General features: G+C 36.2%; 1 long non-coding RNA gene across 2 annotated transcripts in view; it reads right to left on the reverse strand.

Moving 5' to 3' along the window:
- Positions 1–4,325: 4,325 nt before the first annotated feature.
- LOC136027485 (uncharacterized) overlaps positions 4,326–14,907 on the reverse strand; it is a 28,154-nt gene continuing 17,572 nt past the window's right edge. Inside the window, exon 3 of one of the 2 annotated variants that reach the window (XR_010617609.1) lies at positions 4,326–4,769. This is a non-coding gene — a long non-coding RNA (uncharacterized LOC136027485). Of the gene's footprint in view, positions 4,770–11,431; positions 11,632–14,907 lie in introns of those variants that run through there. The other variant, XR_010617610.1, reaches the window with a different exon arrangement.

A 14,907-nucleotide genomic window follows, 5' to 3' on the forward strand; every position in this document is an offset into this window, starting at 1 on the left:
CGCTCCTGTGCTTTTGTTTTTATCAGGCATGGCTCATCTGTTTCGTAAGAAAGATCGACATACTCTACGTACGGCTTATTTCAGATATTGCAAATTCCTCCTCCGGCTTCCTAGATGGCACCGAAACAAAAAAATAATTGCTCGATTTGGTTTAGTTGATGTGCCTTCTCGGATTCGGTCTTCCAGTGATGATTTATGTAAAAAGACTGTCAACTTTATTCACGTTTATGACCCTCTGCAGCCTTTTTTCCATATAGATACTGGTTGATTAGTACATATTGTCTTTTGTTAGTTTGAATTTTGTTTTTCTTCGCTGTTTATCGTATTTGTTTTTGTTTATTTATTTATATTTATTTATAATACTCCGTACTTTGTGTTTTTTATACTTTACGGGTAATAAAGTTCATTCATTCATTCATATGCTGAATAAAATGGCTATCTCAGAATTGAGTTATAAGGTCAGTTATAAGGGTGACTGTGGGAAAATAATTAGCGTGGGAAGAGGCCTAGGTGCCCTCCAATTTTTTAGATCCCTTAAAAAGGGTACTATATACTTCATTTTTTTATATATAAATCACTTGTATATAACTTCATTTCCGTTGGAATGAGCCCGCTCGCAACATTCTATGACAACTGGTTCGATATAATCACCCCTGGAAAAAAAAAATCCATATTTTTGCTGATAGAAAATTAACACTTCCACGGTAGGGTTCCCTGATAGGCTGATTCGGATGGGTGTAATTTTGGTTTTATTACTTTTATTGGGTGTTTCCCTCTATTTTCTAAAATAAGGAAATTTTTCTTAGACTTGTAATTTTAGATAGGTATCTCATATATTTAAAGTCAGCATTAAAATGCGATTTTGTTCATGTAGCTATTGCTATCAAAAATCCGTTTTTTAGAGTTTTGGTTACTATTGAACCGGGTCGCTCCTTAGTACAGTTCGTTACCACGAACTTTTTGATAAAATGAAATAAATTTGTCACTTCGCTGCGAGCAATTATTTAAATTATATTTTTCTAAATAGGTCTGCATGAAGTAAAAACCCAAAAATATGTACTTTTTATTTGTAATTTCCACAATTTTATAGCGCGTCTCCTGGCAAATAGCCTAATGATGACCAGACCACAGGCACACACGCAGGCGAGGGATTCACCCACCTTAAATTTGTATAATGCTTAATTTTCTCAGCGAAATGTTTAATTTTCCTGTGTTTTCCTGGTATTTCTTTCGTAAGAGTTGAACCCCCCTCCTCCAAAAAAAAATCTCGAATAATAATTTCTCTAATTTTCTCCTCGAATAATAGTTCTTTTCCAAATAAATATTCCTATTTACTTGTTGAATTACGAAGAATGAATATACATTAATCATAATTTTCAGTGAGAAACCCCTTGAGTTTAATGACGGCAGTGAAATCTGATAACCTTGAGTGTTTGTCGATTTGCCGCGATTGAAAAAGGACTGAAAAGAGAGTATAATTTCTGGACGTTTGCGCGGCCTTAACTGATTTAATCGTCGACAAAGCTTCACCAACTCTTGATATCTTGGCCATATCACCCAGAGCGAACAGTGAACTCTTCCGATTAGCAGCTATAGTTGAGGCTGTGGAAGGGGATGCTTTAATATCCTATATGGTAGTTCTAAAAGCAGAGAGACCATCCCTTAATGCTTTATTTTCAGTGTCAAACTAATGCTTGGATTAAAGTGTACTATTTGTAATGGAAACTGAAACTATAGAACAGATAAAACTAAAGAGTCCGTCTGCCAAACTAAATTGGCACTTACAAAAATCTCTTTTTGCCACCGACGTTGAACCACTTCCCTAGATTGGCAAATTTTGCCCAAAAGCGGGACTTCAGGCCCTGTGTTTTCAGACTGGGGAACTGCATATATATACAAAAACTTTAGAAGAGGCAACATTGTTCGGTCTATTGGCCCTGGAGTGCTTCAAACACCCTTTAGAATACCAGTCTGTTGCTCGTAAGAAACATATTCAAGAAATAAAAAAAATGCACAAGTTAAAAACAAAATCATACGGTTGATAATACAATTGAACAAACAGACAAGCCATCAAATATATTTCAAAAGATATTGCAGTGAAAGAACCTTAAATGAAAAGACATTCATTTCCACCCCCCCCCCCCAACTCCCCCCAATGACACCAGATCCGGTCGGGATTCAAAATAAGAGATCTGAGTTACGAGGTCCTTCTAAATAAATTTCATTAAGATCCGATCACTCCTTCGTAAGTTAAAAATACCTCATTTTTTCTAATTTTTCAGAATTAACCGGCGCATCGGAATGACAATGGAAATATTAAAATGCGTTTCATTTTCCTCGAATTGCGTTTCATTTACTGTATTTACAGTAAAGTATATTTAAGGTAAAAAATAAAGATTTTTAGCCGTCCTTAGCCATTAAGAAATAGCCAGGTCCCTAAATTAAGGGCCAATAAACTTATTTTTAAGTACAATTTGTTTAAAATGAAGTGTATTTTATGGTAAAAATTAAATAAATACAATTTTTATCTTCACAAAAACTGAAAGTAATGAACAGCATTAAAACTTAAAACTAACAGAAATTATTGCGTAAATGAGAGGGGTTGCCCCCTCCTCAAAATCACGGTCTTTACGCTAAAGTTTTTCAGTACTTTAAAAAAAGCCATTGTGTTCTATTTAATGTTTTTGTGTTTCTGGAATCATTCTGAAAGAATTGGGACACAATTCAAATTTTAGCGTACAGATGGAGGTCCTGAGGAGAGGGCAACCCCCAACATATTAGAAATTATTACTGCTTGTTTTAAGTTTTAATGTTGCTCCTTACTTTCAATAGAAAAAAAAACTTATTTTTTTTATTGAGTTTTGGTTATTTTTAAATAATTCCAGGAAATCTGATCCCATTTCCACGGACGGAACCCCCCTTACCATAGAAATATCTTCTATATAATTCAATCCCGTTTAAAATCTGCCCCAAACAATTACTTTTAACCACTCCACGCTTAGGATTGACACGGGAAAAAGAAAGCCATACATATAAAAAGAATTTTTTATGAGAATTCTGGCAAATTTCTAGTCTATAATTTCCCTTGACAAGTTCACTCCCTGGAAACTTCAACCCCATAGAAAATTCCCCCGTGGAAAAACCCCCAGCAGAAAATTCCCCCTCCTCCCTGAAAATTTATACATACATCTTAATAGCAACTACTATTGGTAAACAATAGATACATTTTATAACTTAAACACCTTTACCCAGGGGCTGTGAGGGGGCAGGTCATGTTATACTCAAGGGCATAGTTTTTAGGCCTTTTAACTAGGATGAAGAAAATGGCTATCTAAAAAAATTTATCGCAGCATTTTTGAAAACAATATTTGGAAGGGAGGTCGCCTAGTTGCCCACCAGTTTTATTGGTCAATTAAAAAGGGTAGTAAAACGTTTCGGTTTTCTTGAAAAATATTTTCTTGTCATACATTTGCGGTGGCCATCTTATTACCCAGTATTATATTCAGCTGCCTATCTGATTGGAAAGTCATGACCAATCGTAGTAGTTGCGAAAACAATCTTACACAATTGATTTTAAGCGTTGATTGGGGTAGTTTTTGACGCTGGGTTATTTTTCATAGTCAAACATGGAGAATTATTTAAAATATCTGTTACCTCAACAACACCACCTGATACTGAAAAAGGGCCAATTCATGGACAGTGCAATAGATTCTATAGATATCAATAAAAATCATAAGAGGATTGATTTTCCTGTACTGCTTGCTGGAGCTGCAGTAATAAAGAACAGTCTTCAAATTAAAAGCTTCGGTATGAAAACCAACTCGATTCTACATTTTGAGTAATAGGTGGGGATGAGTAAAAGAAAGTAGAGATAGGAAAGAGGTCCGAGTAGAATCATTCTTTAAAAACTTTGATCTTGCGACTGACAAACGAAGCAACAACATGATTTAAGTTAAAGTTGAGGAAATTAGCTCAGTATATGGAGTTATCCTTCTTAGGCCACTTTTTTAAGAAACCTGACTAAAAGCTTGCACACAGACGCAAATCGTGAATAAGATTGTTCTTGTTATAATTTGTAGGCATATACACGTTAATTACTACACGAGCTTCAACCTTTGCTGAATCAACCTTTTAATCAGGGTTCCTTAAGTAATTACAAATAAAAAAAGTTTTTTTTTAATTGCAAGTAAGGAGCGACATTAAAACTTAACATGAACAGAAATTATTCCGTATATTAAAAGGGTGGTTCCCTCCTCAACACCCCGCTCTTTACGCTAAAGTTTGACTCTGTTACAACTCTACTTTTTAAAACAATAATAAATGCATAAATGATGAAACTTATATATTTTAAATCAGCAAAATCAGTATATTTAAAATTTTCAATTTATTTTCTTGACTCAGGATGACTCATGCTGGAATTTCTTGGTTGAGTAGACTTCACGAAGAGCAGAAGAGCTGGGATGTGCAGTAAATTCGTTTAGCAAAGGATGAGCGAAAAATATAATTAGTTCAAAAATGTTAAGGGCTCTATTTCTTTTAAAATGTGAAAAAGAAGAAGAAAAAAGGCACAAACAAGAATTTTACAGAGAATGAAACGAATTTAAGGTTGAAAGTCCTTGATTTTTATTTTAACTTTAACATTACAAGAAGCCTGGTCTGATGCAACGCCTTTCTCTGTGAAAATTAAGGCTATCACACAAAAAGACGGCAACAGTGTACAGGCTTACACAGTTAGTTTTGCAAAATTTACTGCTCAGCTACTGCTTAGCCTAGAAAAGAAAAAAGGACGTTAATCGATTAGAGATAAAAGACATGTAAAGAAGTGATAAAATAAATAAATAAACAAAGACCAGATCATTACTTTAAAGGAGCAATTAGAATGGGTCATCGGGTTAAGATCATAATTCTGACCCGGGTGCAAGGAAGACTACAACCGCCACTAGTCATTTTTAGGCAATCTTTTCAATTAGCCTATTATTATGCTCAAAAAAGTGTCATTGTATCAAGCATCAAGATTCGAACCCTATTGCATTCGTTGTTTTTCTTCGAGAGAATTTGGAGTGTTGTCAAACAAAGGAATCAATTTTATTCCTGTGCAAGTTTTTGGTATACTATTTTTCTGAAGTCCTGTGGTTTTAACCCTTCAACGTAATTCGACATTTCCGTTATCCTTACACATCTAAGCTTCAGCTCTACCTATCCACTAAATTTCCTTAAAAAATGGGTTTTTTGAAGATTGAAAAATAAATTGAAAATATGCCAGATAAATAAATTTCATTTATTGCGAAATAAAATGTTGCAAAAAAATTTTACTATTGCGAGATAAAACTTGCAAAAACTTTTTTTTGCAAGTTACCCATTATCACCTCAAACCCCTAAAAAAATTTAGTGATTCTTATTTTACGACAAACAACAAGATGATTTTCTTCACTTTTGAAGTTTCAGGCAGCTAAATAATCCTCGAAACACACTGAAACTTTTCCAGGTCTACAGTGGCACGGGTGTTCTTCCTTTCTTCTGTTTCTCTCTCCTCATTTGAATAATTTACCACAGATGATAAATGAGACCCAACAATAAGAGCAAATTCTGTGGATGCTGTTGAACATGTAAAAATCAGCTAATGGTTTGTACATGCCTTTATTAGTCTTCCCTACTTGTGTTCAGTTCTTATTATAACTTAGAACTTATCAAAAACGGTATTTCCAGAACCGGCGACAAACCTTTTCTTTTTCCACTAGTTCATTCATGTAAACCAGTTTTAAGTTCTATAAATTTTTTTCGGATCCTACAGAATTAAGAATGTTCACTTATCTACTAAATTTGATACGAAATGCAAAATGGGAATCAAACTTTCTTACAAAGAAAAAGGCTGTTTATTGTCCTTCAAACTCGGTGCACAACAGATGAGAACCGATATTTCACTCTGCCGCTATTGGTATGTAAAATAAAATTGATTGATTAAAACAAATTAACTTTTTTAATATATAAGAGAACTTTAATATGAGAACCAAAAACTTAAACTTTAAGGAGAAGCAAAAACTGTTGTGATTTGACTTGCATCTCAATGTTGTCCTTTTCATAAGTCTTGAACCCCCCCCCCCAAAAAAAATGATACCAAGTCTCTCCATCACTAAATTCACAAACTAAACAATTTCTTTTATCAGTTCTAAATAAAAATTAATTTAATTTACAATAGCTAGTGAAATCCAGAGAAAATAGCCTTTTTTCTTTTTTGGTAAAGTGATAATTTTTCTCGATTGTGTGAGGTATTATTGTGTTTATGTGCTAGTCTGTAAATTCACCTTCATTTGGTCAGTCAATTTTGAGTCAATTTGGTGCAATGTCTTATATTCTTGTTGAAAATTATGGACTGAATTAACCCCCAGAAACTCTCAAAAATTCAAATCTAACACTCAAGCTGTTTTTATAGTAATATAGATACGCGATTCAGACAACCTGGGTACACATAGTTTCTGTCGCTCTAGATCCCTGCTTCGAATCGGTAACAGATTCTAGTAAACTGACTGTGCAGTATTTCACAGATCGTGGTAAAACGAATATTTCTGCGCGAAATAAGACGTCTCGTTGAATTGAGCCATGCAACTTCATTCCATAGACACAGGCCTCAGGGACGTAAGACATCCAATAAATCCACATAAGTGCAAGTGTTTTCTCGAGAAGAGCTACACTGGGTCTTGGTACATGTGTCATCATTGACTATTCTTGTACAGTCTGTATTAGCAATTAATAACCTTTAAATACAAATTTTTATTTAAATTTCTATTTCGTTTTCAATTTGGCGGCTGTCTTATATATTATCCTGAAAATTTTCATCTATACTTTTTATGGCACTTGGTATCTGTCAAGTGACATGTAGCTTTCACAAATTCTGTCGGTCGGTCGGTCTGTCTCTCCCGGTTTTCCTACTTTAGGCACTTCCAGGCAAGCCAGGACGACGAAATTTGGCAAGCAACAGGGACGGGCCCAAATTAAAGTAGAAATTGGCTCCGACCGGCATTAAGCCTCTGATTTTCCTCAGATCTCATATTTCAAATCCCGACCAGATCGGTTGACATTGGGGGGAGTTGGAAGGGGAAACCGAAAATCTCGGAAAATGCTTATAAATGTCGTAGATTCGCGATTGACGTAACCGGACTGGATACGCTCTCTTTGGGGGAGTTAGGGGATGGGGTGCTTTAGCGAGTTTGGTGCTTCTGGTTGTGCTAGGACGATAAAATTGGTTGGTGTGTCAGGGAGCTGCACAAATTGACTTGATAAAGTCGTTTTTCCCGATTCGACCATCTGGGGGGCTGAAGGGAGCGGAAAAATCAGAAAAATTGAGGTATTTTTAACTTACGAGTGGGTGATCGGATCTTTATTAATTTTCATATTTAGAAGGACCTCGTGACTCAGGCTCTAATTTTAAATTCCGACCGGCATTAAGCATCTGATTTTCCTTTTAAAGCAATCTATTGATTCTTAGAATTTTGCTAGAGCTCATACCAAATGAGCTCTTGGCTCTTTCAACCCCGTCAAAAGGGTCATATGAGCTCTTTGCTCTTGTTTATTCTTCTTCCTACACTGAGGACGGTAGAGTGGACATCTCTGTTCTCAGAAACTATTTAACCATCACATTTTTGAGGGGGGCTGAAATCAAGGTCGCTAAGAGATTGACCAGGGTACAAGTGTCAGAACTTAAAGTTTCCGTCGATCCTTTTAACATATTTATAATGCTTCGCTTAAGATTCCTGGAATTTTAAGGGGTATTTCTCCACCCCTTATTTCAGAAATCGGGTAAATTTTGCTAGGCCCGTAACTTTTGATGGGTAACACTAAACTTTATGAAACTTATATATCTTAAATCAGCATAATAATTGAATTTTGTTGATGTGTTTGTTGATATTGAAAATCAGTTTTTAGAGTTTTGGTTACTATTTTAATCTTTCAGTTCAAAAAACTTATTTTCCTATTACTTCAGGACGAAAAATTCAAAACTTACAATTAATTAAAGTATACGTATGCTAAAGTTTATGTATACTATATACTAAACTATATATGTATGCTATATACTGAACTATACTAAGGTATACGCAATAATTTCTGTCCATTTTAAGTTTTGATGTTGCTTCTTACTTCCAGTTAAAAAAAAAAACTTTTTTCTTATTTAATTTTTAATCGTGCTCTCAAATAATGCCGGGAAATCTGGCTCCTCTCCATGAAAAATTCCTTCCTCCACGGAAAAACTCCACCGTGGAAAGCTCCTTTCATATAAAAAATACTCCCCCCTCCAGGGAAATTCCTCCAAGACAATTACATTCTAGCTGAAAATTCCACCCAGAAACTTTCTTGGGGCGATCTCAGGTGAAAAATATTTCTTGAGCACTTTCATTTGATAAAGACTGATTTCTGATTGTTTTTAACATCAGACCGGTAATCCCCTACATGAAAAGTTTTCCAACAAAAAGCCAGCAAAAGGGTATTTTTTAACATTTGTTAGCGGGGGGGGAGGTACAAAAGAAACTTTTAAAAACGCATCAAAAATGTGAAATTGACATCTACGCCCTTATGATTTCTGGTTTACACTGTTATTCTAAACTTAAGAATAACGCTAAACCCCAATATGAGCAGAATTTACTCCGTACAGGAGGGGGATTGCCCCTTTCTTGTCCTCACCTCCACTTCAAGGTCAAAGAAACTTCGGAATGTGCTCATTCCACAAGAAATTAATATTTCTAGTCCTTTTTTGTAGTCCAAGGGGATTGGGGACCAACCAGCTGCGTGGGGATGATACTTTCCACGGGGGGGAGGTATTTTCCGTTTTTTTCAGAAGAAGAGTATTTTCCGTAGGGGATAATTTACCGCGTGTTTTTTTGGGGAGGGGGGTTAAACACCAGCCAGCAAAACAAGGACAAGAAAAGATAGAAAAAAGGCTGCTAATATCTTTAGATGCGTCAAACGAGACATGCTCAATGCTGGTAAAAACCAGAGTAAAACAGAAACGTCTACAATCAGAAAAAAGGAATTACAATTGACCAAGTGAAGAAGAGAAGGTGAAAATCAGAATTGCTCGTCAGTAAAACTAAAAGTAATTAAAATATAACCTGCATTAGGCTGGACTCTTATTACCTGGACGGGATTGGAGTAGCTCAAATACATTTGGTATGCTTTTTTCGTGCGGGAAGGGGAGGGGGGTCAATTGTTTTTGGTTTAAAATAAGAGCTCTGTGCCACGATATCCTTCTAAATATCAAATTTCATTGAAATCCGATCACTCGTTCGTAAGTTAAAAATACCTCATTTTTCAGAAATAACCCCACTCCCAACTACCCCAAAGAGAGCGGATCCGTTCCGTTTATGTCAATCATGTATCTAGGACTTGTGTTTATTTTTCCCACCAAGTTCCATCCCGATCCCTCCACCAAGTGTTTTCCAAGTTTTAGGTTTCCCCCTCCCAACCCCCCCCCATTTTCCCCAGATCCGGTCAAGCTTTAAAATAAGAGCTCTAAGACACGATATCCTTCTAAACATCAAATTTCATTGACATCCAATCACCCGTTCGTAAATTAAAAATACATCATTTTTCAGAATTACCCCCCCCCCCAAACTACCCCAAAGAGAGCGGATCCGTTCCGATTATGTCAATTATGTATCTGGGACTTGTGCTTATTTTTCCCATCAAGTTTCATCCCGATCCCTCCACTCCAAGTGTTTTCCAAGATTTTAGGTCCCCCCCCTCCAACTCCCCCCAATGTCTTCAGATCCGGTCGGGATTTAAAATAAGAGCTCTGAGACACAATAAAATTCCAAACATCAAATTTCATTAAGATCCCATCACCCGCTTATAAGTTAGAAATACATCATTTTTTCAATTTTTTTAGAATTAACCGGGCCCCCACTCCCCCCCCCCCAGATGGTCAAACTGGGTCAAACTCGGTCAAACTGGCGATTGCTATATGTCACTTGGTTAATACCAAGTGCCATAAAAATCGTGACAGCATGAAGAGTAAAAGAGAGAAAAGTAGAGAGGATGAGTGATTAACCTAAGAGAAGTGAAGATTGAAAGATAGAATAATAGAGATGACGAGATTTACCTAAGAATAGCTACCTGAGGACACTAAACTAATTATATTTTCTTTAAATTAAAACTGAAAGTTAGAAATATTTACATTTAACTAGAAAGTACACCTTTAAAAGGATTTTAGAAACAGCGTATCGGCGACTGTCGCCTCGCCATGGTTTAATTCGTTTTTTTCATTAAAATTATTTATTTAATGTTATCGTTGTTTAATTTTTGTGTGTGTGTTTTTAATGTTATTGTTGATTTTCTTTTGTGTTTATTCCACTATTTATCTTTTCATGTAAGCGGGTTATAAATAAATATATAGGACATGGCCCCGAAAAAAAAAACCTTTTATGTAAGAGCGTAAAAAAGTTGGTAGATCGCTCAGTCTCAACTTTATTAAATTGGTCCAAATTAATATCATTCAAACATATGTGCACCGAAAATATTAGCTCCCAACCAGCTGTATATTCAAAAGGATTACAATTTTTGAGGCTACTACTTCTATCAATTTTTTTACTAGTGGTAGAGAATATATCCCACAAGGAACTTTTTAGAAAATCCGATGCAACTCAAGATCAAAACCCTCACACTTCCGCCATTTGTGTGATTTTTAAAAACACGTTTCGATGTAGTTCCGCAGATCAGAATATTATCCAAAGCGAGAAGGAAAACTTAAAGGAAATAGAAAATCTGTGAGATCAATTAAATAAAAGAATGAATAAGAAAGTTAATTTTTTTTAGGCTTCAGGGGGGTTCTAGATGCCTGCTGCTTAAACTTTGAGCTTACCCTCATGGGAAAGCCAATCCTTTTTTTTTGTTCACTTTATTTGCAAAATATGTGGAAAACGCATTCTGATTTTTCTCACTCATTCACAGCTGGCAAGTTCCTTAAGGTGAATTCAAATACGCTTGACTATTCCGGCCACGTGCTGTTGGGTACTTTCCAAAATTCTTTTTAAATTATTATTATTATTATTAATAAATGGGTCATAAGGAAACAGCTGAATCTCCATCGAGTACTGACAAAAAAAAGATTACCGCACTAGGGAAAATAGGGTGTTTGGGACGAGTAAAAAACACAAAACACGTCCTTGAAAAAAAAACTTACTCCTCCCCTTCACACCTAAACAATTAATCAGCAATTCTAAAATTAATAAGAATTAAACCTACAATATTTATTAAAATTAAACTTGCAACTGTTCTTTTGATTTTATTGGGTTCCCTCGCTTTAAAATTAGGCTAAAAAAAGAAGCTAATTAAGGGAGGAAAAAACAAACATAAAAATGTTTCTTGTTGAATCTCACTGATTCTCGCGAACCAACCCCATAATTTTCAGAGCAAAAAACCAAAAAAAATCACCTCCTGACGACACTGGATTCCACAGGTGCCCTTTTGGCCGTGGCAAGACGCAAACTTGTCGCCAATCTGTGGAATGCAGACAGACCTAACTTTTATTTTACATACCTGATAACCTTTCTCGTTATTTGTCACCATGACTTGGTCCGTAGTCCCTGTTCCAACATATCTAAAAAATGTTGAGCGATTCCGCTTGTGATCAGAATTTTGTATCTAAAATATGCACATGTAAGTCAATGTTATAAATAAGTCACTCCATGTGAAGCACAAATTAAGCAAATATAATGTTAGACAGTTAAAACTCAAGAGCGCATCAAACACCTGAATAGTGACTAATGGAAGAACTAAGCTCTCTCTGCATTCATCTCTTAATAATTACTGATAATAATCACTGATAGGTTAGATTAGTTTAAGATTCTGATATTTATTCTGGGATTTTATAACCTAACCTAAATTAAACTTTTACCACCAAAGCGTGTATAAGACTGAAAAAGTGTAATGGCAGCGCAGACTAAATCCAAGCAAAGAAAAAAGAATTTCGTACATTCACCGGTGAATGTCGACATTAACCAGATTTCGGACACTCACTGTAACATATATTTGTTATCAAAACCTACTGGACTTGCAAGTAGATCCTTGGAGAATTTTTGTCTTAATAATTTTATATATACAGGCATAACAAATCAATATCCATAATTTTAATGATGTATTAACAAAGTAAATTAACTAAGAAAGCAAGGACTAGGTAGGAAATATCCCCTCTCTCTGCGTACGAACCTTAAATAATTGCGTTCATTCTCCAACTATGTTTGCCCCAATTTACTATGATTCTTCCTATCTTCAAATTCTGCAAAGGCCTTCGAAACGGCAATCTGAATTTCTTACTACTGTCGTTATAATATACTTACCATAGTCAGCTATATCCTACCATACTCCCTGAAAATTGCAAGTGATAGTAATTACCAATGCATGCGCAAAAATGGAGTTTTCCAGGAATGTTCCATAAATTATCTGGAGTGTTCCAGAAACCAAACATCATTAATGATTATCAACTATATCTTATTACGACTGAGTACTCCAAACCTAGTCCCCCTCCCCCCCCCCCTGTGAAGTTCATAATAAGAAAATATGACTAATTTTTCTTTAGTTTTTCTGTGCTTTTAGTTCTAATCATAGACCTGCAAGAGCATCACTAGCCTTTCACCTTTGGGGGGGGGGGACACCTGAGATATGCCGACGAATCTTAGGCAAGTACTGACAAAAATTCTTCAGATGTCGGTACCCTTTGTTGAAATTTAAACTATATAAAAAAAACGTCGTATATGATAGTTTAGAACAATTAAACAAGAGCTAAGAGCTCATATGGCACTTGTGACGAGGCAAGAAGAGCTAAGAGCCAAGAGATCATATGGTATGAGCTCTTACAAAATTCTAAGAATCGATAGATTGATTTAAAAGGAAAATCAGAGGCTTAATGCCGGTCAGGATTTAAAATAAGAGCTCTGAGTCACGATGTCCTTCTAAATATCAAAATTCATTATGATCCGATCACCCACTCGTAAGTTATATATACCTCATTTTTTCTAATCTTTCCTCCCCCCTTAGCCTCCCAGACGGTCGAATTTGGGAAAACGATTTTATCAAGTCAATTTGTGCAGGTCCCTGACACGCCTGCCGATTTTCACCATCCTAGCAAGTCCAGAAGCACCGAACTCGCCAAATCACTGAACCGCCCCCCCCCCCCAACTCCCCCAAAGACAACGAATCCATTACGGTCACGTCAATCACGTATCAAGGACATTTGCTTGCTTATTCTATCCACCAAGCTTCATCCCAATTCTTCCACTCCAAGTGTTTTCCAAGATTTCCCCCTCCAACTCCCCCCAATGTCAAAAGATCTGGTCGGGAATTGTAGTAAGAGCTTTGAGACATGAATTCCTTCTAAATATCAAATTTCAGTAAGATCCGATCACCTATTCGTAAGATAAAAATACCCCAGTTTTCATGTTTTCCACGAATTCCGGTTTCCTGCTCCAACTCCTCCCAATGTCAGAGGATCTGGTCAGATTTTAAAATTAGAGCTTTAAAGCCCAAGATCCTTCTAAATATCAAATTTCATTAGGATCTGGTCACCCTTTTGTAAGTTACAAATATCCCAATTTTCAAAATTAACCCCCCCCCCAACTCCACCAAAGAGAACAGATCTGGTACGGTTATGTCAGTCATGTATCTTAGACAGGTTTTTAATCTTCCCATCCAGTTTCATCCTGATCTCTCCGCTTTCAGTATTTTCTAAGATTTCCGGTCCCCACCCCCAACTGCCCCCCAAATGACGCTAGATCCGGTTGATATTTAAGATAAGAGATCTGAGTTACGAGGTCCTTCTAAATATGAAGTTTCATGAAGATCCGATCACTCCTTCATAAGTTAAAAATACCTCATTTTTTCTAATCTTTCCGAATTACCCCCCCCCCCATCCAATAGAGGGGATCCGTTCCAATTATGTAAATCACGTATCTAAAAATTCTGCTTATTTTCCCCACCAAGTTTCACCCGATCCCTCCAATCTAAGCGTTTTCCATGGTTTTAGGTTCCCCCAACCCAAACTCCCCCCCAAATGTCACCAGATCCGGTCGGGATTTAAAATAAGAGCTTTGAGACACGAAATACTTCTAAATATCAAATTTCATTGAGATGCGATCACCCGTTCGCAAGTTAAAAATACCACATTTTTTCTAATTTTTCAGAATTACCCCCCCCCCCAACTACCCCAAAGAGAGCAGATCCGTTCCGGTTATGTCAATCATGTATCTAGGACTTGCGGTTATTTTTTCCACCAAGTTTCATCCCGATCCCTAGTTTTCCAAGATTTCAGGTTTCCCCCTCCCAATGTCACCAGATCCAGTCGGGATTTAAAATAAGAGCTCTGAGACACGATATCCTTCTAAATATCAAATTTCATTAAGACCTGATCACCTGTTCATAAGTTAAAAATAGCATTTTTTCTAATTTCTCTGAATTAACCGCCCCCCCCCCCCCAGATGGTCAAATCGGGGAAACAACTATTTCTAATTTAATAGGTGTATAGGTCTCTGATACGCCTGCCAAATTTCCTTGTCCTAGCTTATCTGTAAGTGCCTAAACTAGCAAAACCAGGACAGACGACAGACGGACAGACTGACGGACAAACTTGCGATCACTATATGTTACTTGGTTAATACATTTCCCATAAAAACCGTCATTATTTCAGCTTAAACTAATGTGCACTTCTTATAGAAATCAAACTTTAACACTCACAACAGAAAATTTTACGGGAGACCAGCAACATGATTTCTTAACAATTTCAAAAATTGGTATCTATCATTAAATTTCTCCCAGCTCTTGGGATTAAATTCCAAACTTTCGGACCAGTATGATGCAAACTAAATGCTGCTTGCAATGTTGGCCTAATTTCAAACGAAAAATCAGAACTATGAGATGATTAACGGA

Source organism: Artemia franciscana, chromosome 5 (genome assembly GCF_032884065.1).
Source record: "Artemia franciscana chromosome 5, ASM3288406v1, whole genome shotgun sequence".
NCBI lineage: Eukaryota > Metazoa > Arthropoda > Branchiopoda > Anostraca > Artemiidae > Artemia > Artemia franciscana.